Source organism: Protopterus annectens, chromosome 9.part0, assembly GCF_019279795.1.
Source record: "Protopterus annectens isolate FY-2018-M chromosome 9.part0, PAN1.0, whole genome shotgun sequence".
NCBI classification, from domain to species: domain Eukaryota; kingdom Metazoa; phylum Chordata; order Ceratodontiformes; family Protopteridae; genus Protopterus; species Protopterus annectens.
In genome coordinates this window covers 1,855,443,952-1,855,458,989 of record NC_056743.1, presented here as the reverse complement: position 1 = coordinate 1,855,458,989, position 15,038 = coordinate 1,855,443,952, and positions in this window count along the sequence as shown.

Sequence of the window (15,038 nt, the reverse complement as noted above, 5' to 3'; positions counted from 1 at the left end):
TGCTGTAGATGTCTTGTGAGGTACATACCAAAAGGGGCATTGTACTCTATAATGGGTCTAATGAGTGATGAGTAGAGGGGAACAATGACCTCTTTTATTCTGGATGAGAAACCTTTTGTGATGAGGTGTGCCACATAGAAGGATTTCTTGACTACTGTGGCGATGTGATTATCAATGGAGAGACTACTGTCCACCTGTGTCCCAAGGTCTCTTATCACACTTTCGGTGTTAAGTGTACTACTGCCTATGTTGTAGTTCATGGGTACAGAGTTTTTACCAAAGGGGATGACAACGCACTTTTTGGCATTGAGCTTGAGGCCATGGCTTTCACACCAGGCATCTGTCTCAGTGAGGCCCTTTTGTCGGATGTCCACATCGTTAGGAGTTTTGATTATGGCTCCTAGTCTGCGAACTTTGTTAACCAAAGACCTTCTGTGTTAGCCTGTACTTCAGAGAAGTAGATACCAAACAGGAGAGGACCCAGGACTGAACCATGTGGTACTCCACTTGTCACTGGTCTGAAGTCAGATTTGGAGTCTGCTACTTCCACAGTGTGGGTTCTGTCAGTGAGTCAGTTGGCAACCTATCTTGTGAGATAGAGATTTATACCTAGTTTAGTGAGTTTATCCATAATTACAGAGTGAGGGATGGTGTCAAAAACCTTGGCAAGATCTAGATAGGCTGTGTGAACCATCTTACCCTTGTCTAAGGCTTTGGTGACTGCTTCAAAGAAGTCTATCAGGTTTAGGAGACATGATCTGCCTTTTACAAACCCGAACTGGGTGGGTTCCAGAGTTTGGAGATTACCAATGTCTTTGTTTATAAGTTCCATGATGATATGTTCCATGGCCTTGCAGACCAAGCTCATCAGGCCAATGGAGCGGTAGTTCCTGGGGTCCGTGGTGGCTCCTCCCTTGTGGAGTGGGATAACTATCGCTGTGCACCATTCAGCAGGCACAAAGCCTGAGGTGAGGCTATGATTGAACATGGTACTTAGGTGGGGTGCCAGTTCATTCTATAATTCATGTAGAACGCAGCCTGGGATGTTCTCTGGTCCCATGGATGCTGTGTTCTTGGCTTTGGAGAGTGTGGTTTTTACCTGTGCAGCCATGATTACAGGAACTTTGCATTCTTCCGGTATAGAGATGGGCTCTTTAGGGGGTGAGAGTGGGGTAAAGTTTGCACTGAAGCTATCTGCCAGGATGTTGGCAATATCAGTTGTGTCTGTATATTTAGTGCCATTGTGCTGTAACTCAGAGCAGATCTGAGTGTTGCCATTGAGATTCTTGACATAGCTATAGAATGCTTTGTGGTAGTCTTTAGAATCAGTGACAATTTTGTTTTCGTAACTAGCTTTGGAGGATTTTATCAGGGATCGCAACTTCTTACTGAGGCTGACCAGGGAGCTCCTCCACTCATGGGATTTTATTCTCTTTTGCAACAGTTTCTTCCTTCTGTTGTACAGTTTGTTTCTGGCAGGGGACCACCAGATCAGCTGCCTTTTTTTGGAGGATAGCGTCTTGGTTTTGTTTGGGATAGCACGATCCATGCCCTCATTTAAGTGCTTATAAAGTGCAATTGTGTAGGATTCAGTAGTCGTAACTGTATTGTCCATCTGCATGGGTGTCATGAAGTTCATCACTTCTTTCTTAAAAAGCATGAACTTGACTTTGGAGAAATTTTTTACCATGGTTTCCTTAATGGGGGGTGAGGGCAGGATGTGGATATCTGGGGTAATTAGCTTATGGTCGGATCGGACCAATGAGGCATTGACTTCAGGTGTGGAACACCGGTCACTCATGTTTTTAATGACTAGATCTAGGATATTGTTGCCCCTGGTGGGGGTGTGGATAAGTTGATCCAGCGCATTGGAGTTTATGAATTCCAGAAAGCGTTGAGTGAAGGAGTTGGTACATGAGCAGTTTTCCCAGTTAATGGTGGGGTAGTTGAAATTGCCCATTATTAGGGTGCTTGGTTGAACCCTAATATTTTCCAGTACATCAAGAAAAGAGGAGTGGGAATCCTGAGGCATGGTGGGTGATCTGTAGCAAGCTACAATTTGGATTGCAGTTTTGCCCAGAGTTAGTTGCACTTGGATAACCTCGGCTGCATTATGCTGAGCAACTAGCCTGGACTGTGGATATCCTTAATGAATATGGACACACCTCCGCCTTTGGTGTTCTGGTCCAGGTTACATGGCCAAAAAGTGTGGTATGAGTTATAGCCTGGTAGTGCAGCGGTGCTCTCTGGAGCCTTGAACCAGGTGTCAGTCACTGCACAGATATCAATGTTCTCCATTTTAAGGAGTGCCTCGAGTGAGTGCGTTTTGAGATTTAGACTTTTAGCATTGAGTAGCATCACCGTCAGTTTTTGCTTGCCTGTTCCTGTTACAGTGGTGAATTTGTCATTTGAACCTTGCCTAAAAAAGGCACTATAGGGGTGGCAAGAACCTTAGCCAGTATCCGGAATCTCAGGGGTGACAGGTGCGGGCCATCTCTGGCAAAGCATCGTGGTCTGTCGACCACGTCATCCCAGGCAGACAGATACTGGATCCCTTTAGAATGGCACCAGAAGCTTAGCCAATTCTTATTCTGGTATATATATATATATATATATATATATATATATATATATATATATATATATGTGTGTGTGTGTGTGTTTACACACACACACACACACACACACACACACACACACATAAAGTGATAACTGTGAGTCTGACTGCAGTCATTCAGAAAGAGTGGGGTTTGGTCTGGGTTCAAGGAAATTCAGCTATTTTTTATGAGAACATTTTTAATCTGCACTTCTGAAGGGGACTGTTTTCTTTTTCTTGTTTCATTTGCATTGTGATACTTAGCAGCGGTTTTTCTTTTCCATTCCTCACATTTAGGCATTAATGGATTGCAGGCTACCAGCCCACCTGCACATGCAAGAATACATTTTTTGTTAATATTGTATATAAGGTAGCTTCAGGTCTATATAACAGTAACATTTTCCAGCTTTAGCATCTGTTAAGGAGTTTAACATACCATTATTGTAAAGAAAATGTGTGATCAGTTTTATTCTCCATTTTTCTGTTTGTTGTGTTTATTGCTTGTTAACATAGGTGATCTAGAGAGTGGTAATATGAACTCCTGCCACCAGATGTCAAAGTAACCTTAGCTTATGGTGATGATGATGGTGGTGATGAAGATGCACAACCTGGGGATGCAGAGGGTCAGTCTGATATTGAGGTTGTGACTCCCACATCCCCTGCCCATATTTCCGACACAATCTGTACACCTATACATACTGAGAACACAGAGGACAGGTTGAGAATCATACAGCTGATCAAGCCCATATGGATACTCTGGTTGCAGAGCTGGTTGCTTCCCCAGTAGCTATTATGAGGCCATGATGCCACACAGGAGGGTTGGTAGGGATGCTTGTAATAGGACTGCTGTCCACCTTCTCCTGAAGCTGGTGTGTCATCAGATGCCACCAGATGTATGTGTAGGGCCATAGAGGAGGCATAGGCATGTTCCAACTGGGCCTTGGAAGAGAAATTGCGACTGCTACATGTCGTGCATTCTGACAAGAGTGACTCCCTAAACTGTGTGGGCGACTCCTTAGACTGGATGAATGACACACTGGATTGGGCAGTTTCTGTGATGGAATGTCTGATGTGGACAGTGGGAATCCATGTGGCTGGAGAGCTGCTACATCTTCTGTTTTTAGCAGACATAGCTGTGCAAAATTCATCTCCCACTGTGACACTGTAGCCACTGCGCCATCACTGATTGCAATGTCCATACCCAGATATGTAGGCCATGGGGTCATGGTTGTTGACATAGTTGTGAGGACAGCTTGTCCAGCAGGCATCACTCACATTCAGGTGGCACCACAACTTCTAGCCAAGGCCATGGAAGTAGCAGTGTAACTCATGACAGAGGTGGTTTTCATGGTCAGGGGTGATGACCCTGAATGGAGTAGTCTACCATACATGGCTCACACCTGTCTAAGATACCAGGACATAGTGCTAGCTCAGTGCTTGATTGAGTTCATGCCGATATACACACAAAGAACAAAAAAGTGTTTTCACATGTCCATACCACTTCAGAAATATGCAAAATATCTAAACAGTACTGTTGACTACTATACACTGTTGTTACTGACCCTAAACACTGTATACTCTGATAGATACATGTTACTTAGTTGCACAGAATAACTTCTTTAGTGTCAGCATTGCCCTCCTGCCCCACACCACCCTGTGCAAATGATGATGACTGTGTCCTGCTCTTTGTAAGATGTCTTTGTGACTTAGGATTGCATGTATGTCTGAAGCACACAGTGGAGAGCTAATGCTTGCTTATTCACAAGACTGGATTTATCAATATGTATTGCAGAGCACAAATTGGTTTCTTGTTCTTACTCATTTATGAATGATTGCTTCTACAATTGCTGAACCACATAGTATTTCAGTACTGCCATTACAACAGTGAAAGCATTAGGCACTTTAATCATGCTTCTTGACAAAGTTATGCAAATGAGGGTATAATTAACATGTTCCATGTTTTATAGATAGTCGTCAATTGAAATGCTGGATGCACACTATTTTCTAATACATAACTGTATACTGCAAACATCTTACAGAAGAAATATGACTGACAAAACTGTACACCTTAAAGAAATGATCTGCTTAGGAGCATATACATATTTATATATGTAAGTAGTCAGTTACATACCTTTTTTTCTTTACATGATCCATGCTTAACTTGTCTTTATTAAAGTTACAAAGTGTATCATTGGGGTTGTCCATGTCTGATGCTATCAGAACACAGCCATTACATCGTTAAGTAAGGGATATTGAATTTGATAGACATCTGTTTTGCTATTTGTATATGCATGAGTTCTCAGGCTTGCCTAGATAGTGATTATGTGTTTTATCCCTTGTGTCTTAGCCAGAATCAGGGCATACTGTACATACCTGTGTTTGCCAGCACCATCTGCAGCTGGTGGTTCTCCCTCAGACTCCTCATCTGTACCTGTTGCTGCTGGCCTGCCTGTGGTCCTTGAAACTGTAGTTTTGTCCCCTGCTGTCCTTGCTGAAGCTGTTTACTGAGTATTATATTGTGTAGCATGGCACAATCTGTAAGTATTTTTGCACAGCTGCCCAGATCATACTGCAGTGCACCTCCTGATGTGTCTAAACACTGGAACTTTGATTTAAACTAAGCAAACACACATTCTGTGAAATTCATAGCTCTGGCATTGACCTTATTGTATCCTTACTCAGTGGAGCTGTGTGGGTTTCTCATAGGTGTCTTGAGCCAGGGCTGCAGTGCATAATCTGCATCTCCCACTAGACTCCCCTCAGGAATGTCACCCCTAACAAACCAGGTGTACAACTCACAAGTGTTCCATATGTATGAGTCATGGAAACTGCCTGGATTACCTGTACAGGCATTGCAGATGATCCCTTGGGCATACAGGCAATCTAACAGTTTATAGAATGGTAGCCTTTTCTCTTGAAATACCTCCTTCCTTGTTCACTGGGTGGAGCTTATATTTCCATGTGTGTACAATCTATTTTCTTCAACATTTCTGAGAAGTGTTCTCCTACACAGAACTCCTGCATGGTTTTTGCTCTCTCCTGTAGGATTCATTAGGAACCAATATGTCCCTTTGCATGTAGTACCACTGCATTTAAAAAATGATGTAAGATTCTAGAGACACCCATGACCCTTTAATACATCCCCTGTGGGTCACTAGAAACCATCAGTGGTGAGTATACATAATACTACACTTACCTTTGTTTGAACTGGATGGGTTCTCCATGATTTCTCTGTGTCCTGAGGTTCATATTTCCTCCAATGTTTCCCTGTCCACCCTGTATAAATCAAATACTACTGTTTTATGCAGTCCATGATAAGTTAAATGGGGTCTAAACACTCTTCTCTTCTTGCCCAAGGTCTGGCAGCAGCAGCAACAGCAGCACCCTGGTTTAAATCCTGTTGCACATACAGCATAATAACAGCAGCAACAACTCCAAAAGTTTTTTTTTTTTTGCTCTAAGTGTAACTGTACCTGTATTCCTGTATTCCAAAGACTTTTGATATATATGGCAAAAGCCTACACAGAGTGGGCATGATTGCCTTATAGCTTCCTGAATGCCATGTCAGATTGGTAATTAGCATGTACTTCACCTCTTTATACTTTATTAGCATATTCTGCCATTTCCCCTTTGTCTGACAGCACTACACCTCATGTAAAGCCACTTAATGAATACCAAATAGGTTAATAGATTCATAGGTAGGTACTAGGCTATTTGCCCAAAGGCATTTAAAAGCCAAGCCAGAATGTGTTGGCTTTCACCACCCCCTTAGATTAGTTCCCTGTGCCCCTGTCCAGCAGAGCCACTGAAGTGATCTCTGGGGTAAACTTTCTGTTTCCCATCCACTCATCAAGGTTTCTCTTGAAGAGTGTTAGTGAGGAGCTCTGCCTAATGTAGATTGGAATCTTGTTCCAAAGCATGGAAAGTCTCTGGGACAGGAATCTATCCCTCCAGCATGTCCTCTTTATCGTTGTGGTAAGGTTTAGATCCCTAGAGCGTGTGGCTTGAGGGGATAAGGTTTTCTTTAGGTGGAGCATGTCCATCAATTCTGGGTTGGACATGGCCTTGTATGTCAGACAGAGATCACCTCTGAGTAGGCAGTATGCAACTGAGTACAGCTGGAGTTTCTTCAGTCAAGCTGCATAAGGCTTCTTTTTGAGGCCAGTGATCCTCTTGGTGAGGTACTTCTGTAGTCTTTCCAGCTGTTGCAGGTGTCTTGTAAGGTACATCCCAAATGGGGCGTTGTACTCTATGATGGGTCTGATGAGTGATGAGTAGAGGGTCAGAATGACTTCTTTTGATCAGGATGCAAACCCTTTGTGATTAGGCGGGCCACATAGAAGGATTTTCTAACCACTTTGGCAATGTGATTATCAAAGGAGAGATTACTGTCTACTTGGGTCTCCAGATCTCTTATTACGTTTTCTGTATTTAGGGGGCTACCATCTATGTGGTAGTTTGTGGGTACTTTGTTTTTTCCAAAGGGGCTGACTGTGCACTTGTTGGCATTTAGCTTGAGGCCATGATTTTGATACCAGGTATCCATCTCAGTGAGACCCTTTTGGAGGATGTCTGTGTCAGCCAGAGATGCATTTATAGCCCCTAGTTTGCAGTCATCTGTGAACATGGTCAGCCATAGTCCTCCTGTGCTTGCCTGTACCTCTGAGAAGTATATGCCAAACAGGAGGGGTCCTAGGACTGAGCCCTGGGGAATGCCTCTTGTAACCAGTTTAGAGTCAGACCTAGCTCCTGCAACTCTCACCATGTGGGTTCTGTCCGTGAACCAATTGGCAAACCATCTTGTGACATAGGGGTTTATGTTCAGGCTGGTGAGCTTGTCTATAATACCAAATGGGAAATGGTGTCTAAGACCTTTGCGAGGTGTAGGTAGGCTGTGTGTACCACCTTTCCCTCATCTATATCCTTGGTAACTGTGTTAAAGAAGTCCACCAAGTTTAGGAGGCATCATCTGCCCTTAACAAAGCCGAACTGGGTAGGGTCCAGTGTTTGGAGGTTCCCAATGTCTCTGTTAATGAGTTCTATGATGATGCACTCCATAGCCTTGCATACCAAGCTAGTCAGGCTTATAGGGTGATAGTTCCTGGGGTCTGTTGTGGCTCCACCTTTGTGGAGCAGAATAACCATTGCTGTGTGCCACTCTATGGGTGCATAGCCTGTGGAGAGACTGAGCTTGAACAGTGTGCTTAGGTGAGGGGTTAGTTCATCTTTGAGCTCATGTAGGACGCAGCTTGGGACATCATCTGGTCCCATTTATTCTGTGTTTTTGGCTTTGGAGAGGGCTGTTTTAACCTGAGTGTCTGTGATTTCAGGGGCTCTACATTCTTCTGGTATGGCTATGGGCCCTTTTGGTGGTGAGAGGGGGTGAAGTTTGCAATGAACCTGTCTGCAAGGATGTTGGCAATATCAGTTGGTTCAGTGTATTTTGTGCCATTCTGCACTAACTCCGAGCAGATCTGAGCATTGCCACTTAGATTCTTGACATAGCTAAAGAATGCCTTGTGGTTATCTTTGGAGTCCTTGGCAATTTTTCTTTCGAAGCTCACCTTGGACAATTTTATGAGGGATCATAGTTTCTTGCTGATACTGATCAGGGATGTCTTCCCTTCATGGGATTTTACTCTTTTCTGTACTAGTTTCCTCCTTCTATTGTATAGCTTATTTATGGCAGGGGTCCACCAGACTGGTTTCCTTTGCTTGGAGGAGGGAGTCTTGGCTTTGCTTGGGCTAGCATGATCCATATATTCTTGTAGGTGCTTGTAGAATGCATTAGTGAAGGATTTTGCAGCTTGGACAGCATTATCCTTTAACACGGGGGCTTTGAAACTTTCCACCTCGGTCTTAAGTAACGTGAAGTTTGCTTTTGAAAAGTCTTTCATGGTGGTTTCCTTGTCCGGGGATGGGAGGCAGAATGTGGATATCCAAAATGATTTGTTTATGGTCAGATTTAACTAGCGAGTGGTTGACCTCCAGTGTGGAACACCAGTCGCCCATGTTGGTGATGACCAGGTCCAATATGTTGTCACCTCTGGTGGGAGTGTTGACCAGTTTATCCAGGGCATTTGAGATTATAAATTCTAGGAAATGTTGGGCAAGGGAGTTAGTACTTGAGTAGTTCTCCCAGTTAATGTTTGGGTAGTTGAAATCACCCAATATTAGGGTGTTTGGTAGGACCTTTATGTTTCCCAGTGTTTCAAGAAATGCAGAATGGGGGTCCTTGGACATGGTGGGTGATCTGTAGCAAGATACAATTTGAATTGCAGTTTTGCCCATTGTTGGTTGCATGTGGATGATCTCTGAAGCATCGTGCTGTGCCACTAACCTGGAGGTGTGGGTATCTTTGATGAATATGGATATTCCCCTGCCTTTTGTATTTCGGTCCGGGTTCTGTGGTCAAAATGTATGGTATGAGTTGTAGCCTGGTAGTGCTGGGGTGCTCTCTGGAGCCTTAAACCAGGTTTCTGTTACTGCACATATATCGATTTTCTCCATAATGAGGAGTGCCTCAAGTGCATGCATTTTGAGGTTTAGACTTCTGGCATTGAGTAGCATTACCCTCAGATTTTTGTTACTTGTGCTATTTACGGTGGTGGGTTTGTCTTTTGAGCCTTGCCTAAAAAAGTCAGTATGGGGGTGGCAAGAGCCTTGGCCAGTATTCAAAAGCCTAAGGGTGACAGGTGCAAGCCATCTCTAGAAAAGCAGAGTAGCTTGTTGAGCATGTTATCCGAGGCGGACAGACACTGGATCCCCTTTGAATGGCACCAGAAACTTAGCCAATTGTTAAAATTGATAATTTTTCTTTATACCATGGTATCATTCTTGGTGAGGGCAGGATGCTACTCAGGGTCAGGATCAAACCGGCCTGGGCTATGTGATCAGAGAGCTCTTCCATGTTTCTTTTCATGTAGTCCAGGAAGGTACAGCTCAGGTAATTCACACCAACATGGACAATGCCAGAGTCGTATTTGTACTTGTTCTGGAGTGATCTGAGTGCTTGTGTTATGTGGCGGATCTTGGCACCCAACAGGCAGGTAACAGCAACCTTCTCCTTATTCAGCCTAGTGAGTGGGATGTCAGTGTGCCTGACTATAGAGTCACCTATTACTAGTATGTTGGGTATGTTATTTTGCCTTAAAGGCTGTGATTGCATGGCACACTGGTTTTGTGATGTATGTGTTTCATGATTTGTGTTGAGGGGTGGAGGTTGCTTGGATGTCTGCTTTGGAGGTCTCTATTGCTTTTGCAGATTTTTATTTAGAGCCTCCAAGTATGTTTTCATGTATTTATGTGTGCTTTTTGCCAGTGCTGGTTTAATGAGTCTATGTGAGACTGGTGGTGTGATGCCTGTATTTCCCTTCTCCTCCTGACTGTCTGATCCAGTCTTGGTTTAAGAGAGTTTAACCTCCAGTTTAGCTGTATAATTGTATCTCTCACATGAATTAGTGCTTGGTGGTAGGAGGAGAGGGTTGTCTGTGTACATGAGGCAGTTGTAACATTGCCTCAAAATGCCCAGATTCACCAGTTGGACTGGAGAGTACACCTGAAACTGCCCTTTGGCCATGCCTGGATAGGTACAGTGAACTGCTTTACTGAATGGCTGGTAAAGTCAAAGAGAGAACCTTGTCCTTCTGTACAGTATAGGGGGGTCTAGTGCTAGGGTTTATAAGTGCTTGCTATGAGTTTTGAGCAAGTGCTGGACTGAGAAATGAATGGCTTGAGTGCTTAAGTTGAATGTTTGCCAAGTTCCAAGGGAAAAAGTGAAGAGGAGACTTTGTGGAGCCGGGAACAGTTATACCCTAGCTAACCGGCGCTGCCCAGCATGCAAAACTGGACAAATGCATTTTTTATAGCAGAGAAATGAAAGAGATAGAAATTAGCCCAATAAACTACTAATTTCTGGGCTGAAACAACTCTTCCAGGGACAGATAGGTTGCTCAAAGCTCCCCTCTCTCACAGGTGAACAGAGAAACTTCCTTCTATACAAGTAAGGTATGGGCAAACACAGAGATTTGTAACACAACCCAGAATTCAGTACTAACCTGAAAACTGGACTATACTAGCTTAGAAAGGTTGGAAACAAGTATACTTTTTGTTTGTTTGTTTGTTTGTTTGTTTTCAGAAAATAAAGCAGATGCAATCAAAAAACACTTTAAATGCACAGAAAAGGATGTTTATTGTTATATATCTCTGTTCAGATTTGTAGTCAATGCCCCTGGTAATAAAGTAGGAAGAAACACACATACAGTAAAAGCAGATGAATAAAGTGCAATTTATATATATATATATATATATATATATATATATATATATATATAAAACAATAGAAAACAAACTGATTTAAACAAGTTACCCAATTAACCAGAAAAAAGCACAAAACTGAGCCCTCTTCCAGCAGTCTTCAATCAGACAAGTTTGAACTGCAGACTCCCGCTACTAGGGTGCAAGGGAACCTTCTCCAAAAAAAGATGGCCTGGTTCAGTGCCCAAGTTATACAAACAAAGCTAGATTCAGCAGGCCTGAATCTGGTCCTATGCTACAGCAACAAGGCACACCAATTTCAGAAAGAAATAGTTCAAATAAGCAGGCACAATAAGCCTGTGACCAGAAATTCCCAGGTCAGAAGGGCAGAATCCAGCCCCTCCTACCACAAGAGTACAGACCACAAACCTTCTTAATGTAGAATAACTGGCCTGATGCTCAAGTTCTTAAACCAGAACTAATACACTTTTAGAATAGCAGACACTGAGCCTTCAATCAGCTTTTCCCAGCTTAGAAGGATGTAAGCTACCTGTCCTGCCACAACAGTGCAGACCACAAACCTTAATGTAAACCATCCAGTATGAAGCCCAAGTGCTTAGACCAAAAGACTTAGAATAACCGTTACAGTTTAATCAGGCTACTACCAAGCAGTAATAAATGCAGCAGAATAAATAAAATTGGGGACTTTTAAGAAGAGGCAAAAGCAAAATAAAGTATGAGGAAACACAAATACAGTAAAAGCAGATGAATAAAGTGCAATTTTTTTTAGCATGCAGCACACACAAATAGCATGCAGCACACCGCCAACCCAATCATAACACTCAGTGTAGTTGTTAATGAATCTTGACCTACATACATGCATTATAATCAAAACAGAAAAGAAAGTCAAATCTTTGTGACAAAAATACAGAACTAAAACACACACAGTCACATACACACACACACATATATGCACAACAAAAACAAACAAATCACAGGTTTACAAGAATAAACTAAAACTGAGATGACATCATCATACTAGAAGGCATTGGCAAGCAATAGGTGTAAGAAGAAAAATTATGCTATACACATTTGGGTAAGAAAAGTATAACAACAAAAATCATTATAAGTTTAATGTCTGGCGGTTGGTGCAGAGAGTTAAAGAGCTGTTAACAAGCTGCTTCTTGTGGTCTAGGGTTTGATTACCTCTGCCTCCATTGTCTAACTCCTATAACTCAAAGCAAGTCCATTAACCAGGTAGCACTTCTTGGTCAAGTCTGAAAATGGTCAGTGCTCTACCCCACATAACAAATATATTGTACTGCTATTAATAATATTATAATTCTGAACTTATTATGTCTTGAATTTTTACATAGTGGATTAGGGAGAAAAGTGGCATCTACAAGCTGATGTGATTTGCTTGAAATGCATAGTGAAACAGTAAGAGTGGAATACAAGGGGTTAGGTTATTAAGGATTTTTGCAAAATGTTAAAAAAATGACCTTCCCATATTTTCATTAATTAAGCATACATGGACTGTGAATTTATATTGTGGAGATGGTATTATCGAGTTTCCAAAATCTCAAAGCATTTGAATGGAGATTGTGGTAAAGTGCAGATTGGGGAATTTACCCTTTTCTCCACTGTAGGAACTTGCCCCCCCCCCCTGCAAAAACACAAAAATGTAGAATTTTTTTTTAAGTTTGAGTTTTAGGAAACTCAGGAAACTCAGCCATATTGTATCGACACTATGAATTTTGAGTTTCTGAAAACTTGAGCTTCTGACATAGATATGCAGGTAAAGTACCTAACAATATTTTGGATGCCATTAATATAGTAAATGTTGTGTAATCTACAGCTAAGCAAATGCTGCTATTATTTACACAACATTAAGCCACACAGTGTTGTCACTAATAAGTGCCACCTAATATGCACAATGAATAGATTAGTATTGTTGTTTAGAAACAAAGGCGCTCTGGAGATGATATAAAGTAGCAACCTAGGATACCAACTCAAGCTAGGACACTGAAATTAAAATGAGAGAAGAGTTGAATTGTGAATACTTATCAAAATATGTTTAGTGTAATCACATGTGTGAAGCACAAGAGTAACCAAGACTACAATTTTTAAGGAGATGGGTAACTGAGACTGCAATTTTTAAGGACACTGGGGCCAAAATGAAAGAATAAAATAGTTTTCATCATGTGGATATATGGGATCACAAGTGAATTGATCTCTTAAAACTTGAGGCTGGAGTTGGTAGAGTGGAAAGGGGGGGGGTTGAGCTACAGATCCAGGTAGCTAGAGACTATAGTACCCTAGCAAAGAAATATGGTAAAGCACTAAAATGATAAAATTAGAGAGCTGTGGTTGATGGATGCATCCATAACCTGGATGGTAGAGGATGCTGAAAACAGATCAGAGACAGAGAGAGAGAGAGAGAGATAATATCTGCATCACTGGTCTAGACAAAGCAGCAAAAGGCATAAATATTCTGAAAATTGTACAGGGCTGCAAAGGTGGTGTAGGTTTCAATTTCCATGTGAGGTTTAGGTAACAGAAGGTCTGCAGAGGGTCAGGCATGCTGTGGCATCTTATACATGAAAACTGTATTACAAGGCAAGCGACATAACAGAGGGAGCTAATATTGGTTGGCCAAAAAGTCTAAAATGTAGAAAAATTCTCCACTTTAATACATAACCAAAATAGACAGTTTGTACCCAATAATGCAGTGTATAAAATAAATTAGGGATATATTTTGACTTCTCTACCCAGGAATGTTAAAAAAATAATCTGGTGAGGTGCATTTTTGCAGATCCATAGTGAAAGCAATATACTTTTTCAGCAAATATTTGCATGGAAAATTTCAATGGTATGGCGCAAGTGAGATTAAGGTGCTCGGATTGTCATGGAGCATCAGAAACAGAGGTGATGTGTGCAGTGCAGATCTCTCTTCAAGGGAACCTCAAGCAGACAGTATACTAACACAACCAGGAAGGCAAATGCAGGTGTCTCTATCTGCACTTGTTTGATCCAGTAGTAAACAATGGGTTGTTGTCAGATAGATCTTCACAGAGGGACCCTGCCTAATAGAGACAATTATGCTGAAATAGTGAATATAATGAAGAGTAGCTAACATTTAATAATAAGGGAGAAGGTGGATGTTGAGTTAACAACAGCAGCCACATATGATAAGCAGAGAGCTTGCAAGCTGAAGGTGCAACACTGGGCAGAAAGGGAATAAATCATAGCTTGCCTTACTTTGAAAGCATGGATTGTAATCAGTACCCACCGGCTCCTGAATTTGTTCTTTTTTTTCCCTCACTTTCTTCTGTTTTTGATCTTCCTGTTAGGTACAAGGAAGAGGAAGTGAATATAATATAATGAAAGCTTGGTAAGACTACCAGAAGAAAAACTGAGGCAACGTGGTCAATGAAAGGTGCATTGGAGTTCACAGTTATGTCAATACAAGAAAGTAACTAATTCTTTATGAAAATGGTAAGGGATAAGAGGAAGTGCTTTTCAATTGTATGGACACTGATAAACAGACTTGGTGATTGAAGATCACACCTCTGTATGGCTGCTTTTTGCTTTTACTTTCATGTAGTAAAGGGGACCACTGCTGTATACAATGAAATGAAATGGATTTGGGGCTTGTGGGACTGATGCATACATTTATCAATATAATGTAAATAATTTGTTTTTATTTTGTTTGAAGGGTTGACATAAGTACAGAAGGGTTGGAACTTATATTGGCATAGCAATAACATATTGTAGCTATAAAATGAGAACATAACTGTCCTGACTTGATGTTTAAACAGTAAGGCTTCCTAAGTAGAGCTGGGAATGAAGAATTTATTTGTCTGAGAAGACTAAACATTATATTTATTTGGAAAACTGATTTGTGGACTCTTTTCCCAGATTATTACATACATTCAATGTTTTGGAGATGTTGATTCTGCCTCAGATTTGAAGATGGAATGAAGATGAATATATGCTTCAAAAATTATTTTAGTTTCCAATTTTTTTTTTATTTAAAGACAAACTAGGCAAGCCAGGGAATATGACAGTTAAGAATACAAAAGAGAATGCTATTATTTTTTATTTTGTTTTTGGAGTGGAGAATACTTTCTAGACAAGACTAGAACACTATATATTGGAATAGTAGAATTAATTGAGTGAGTGA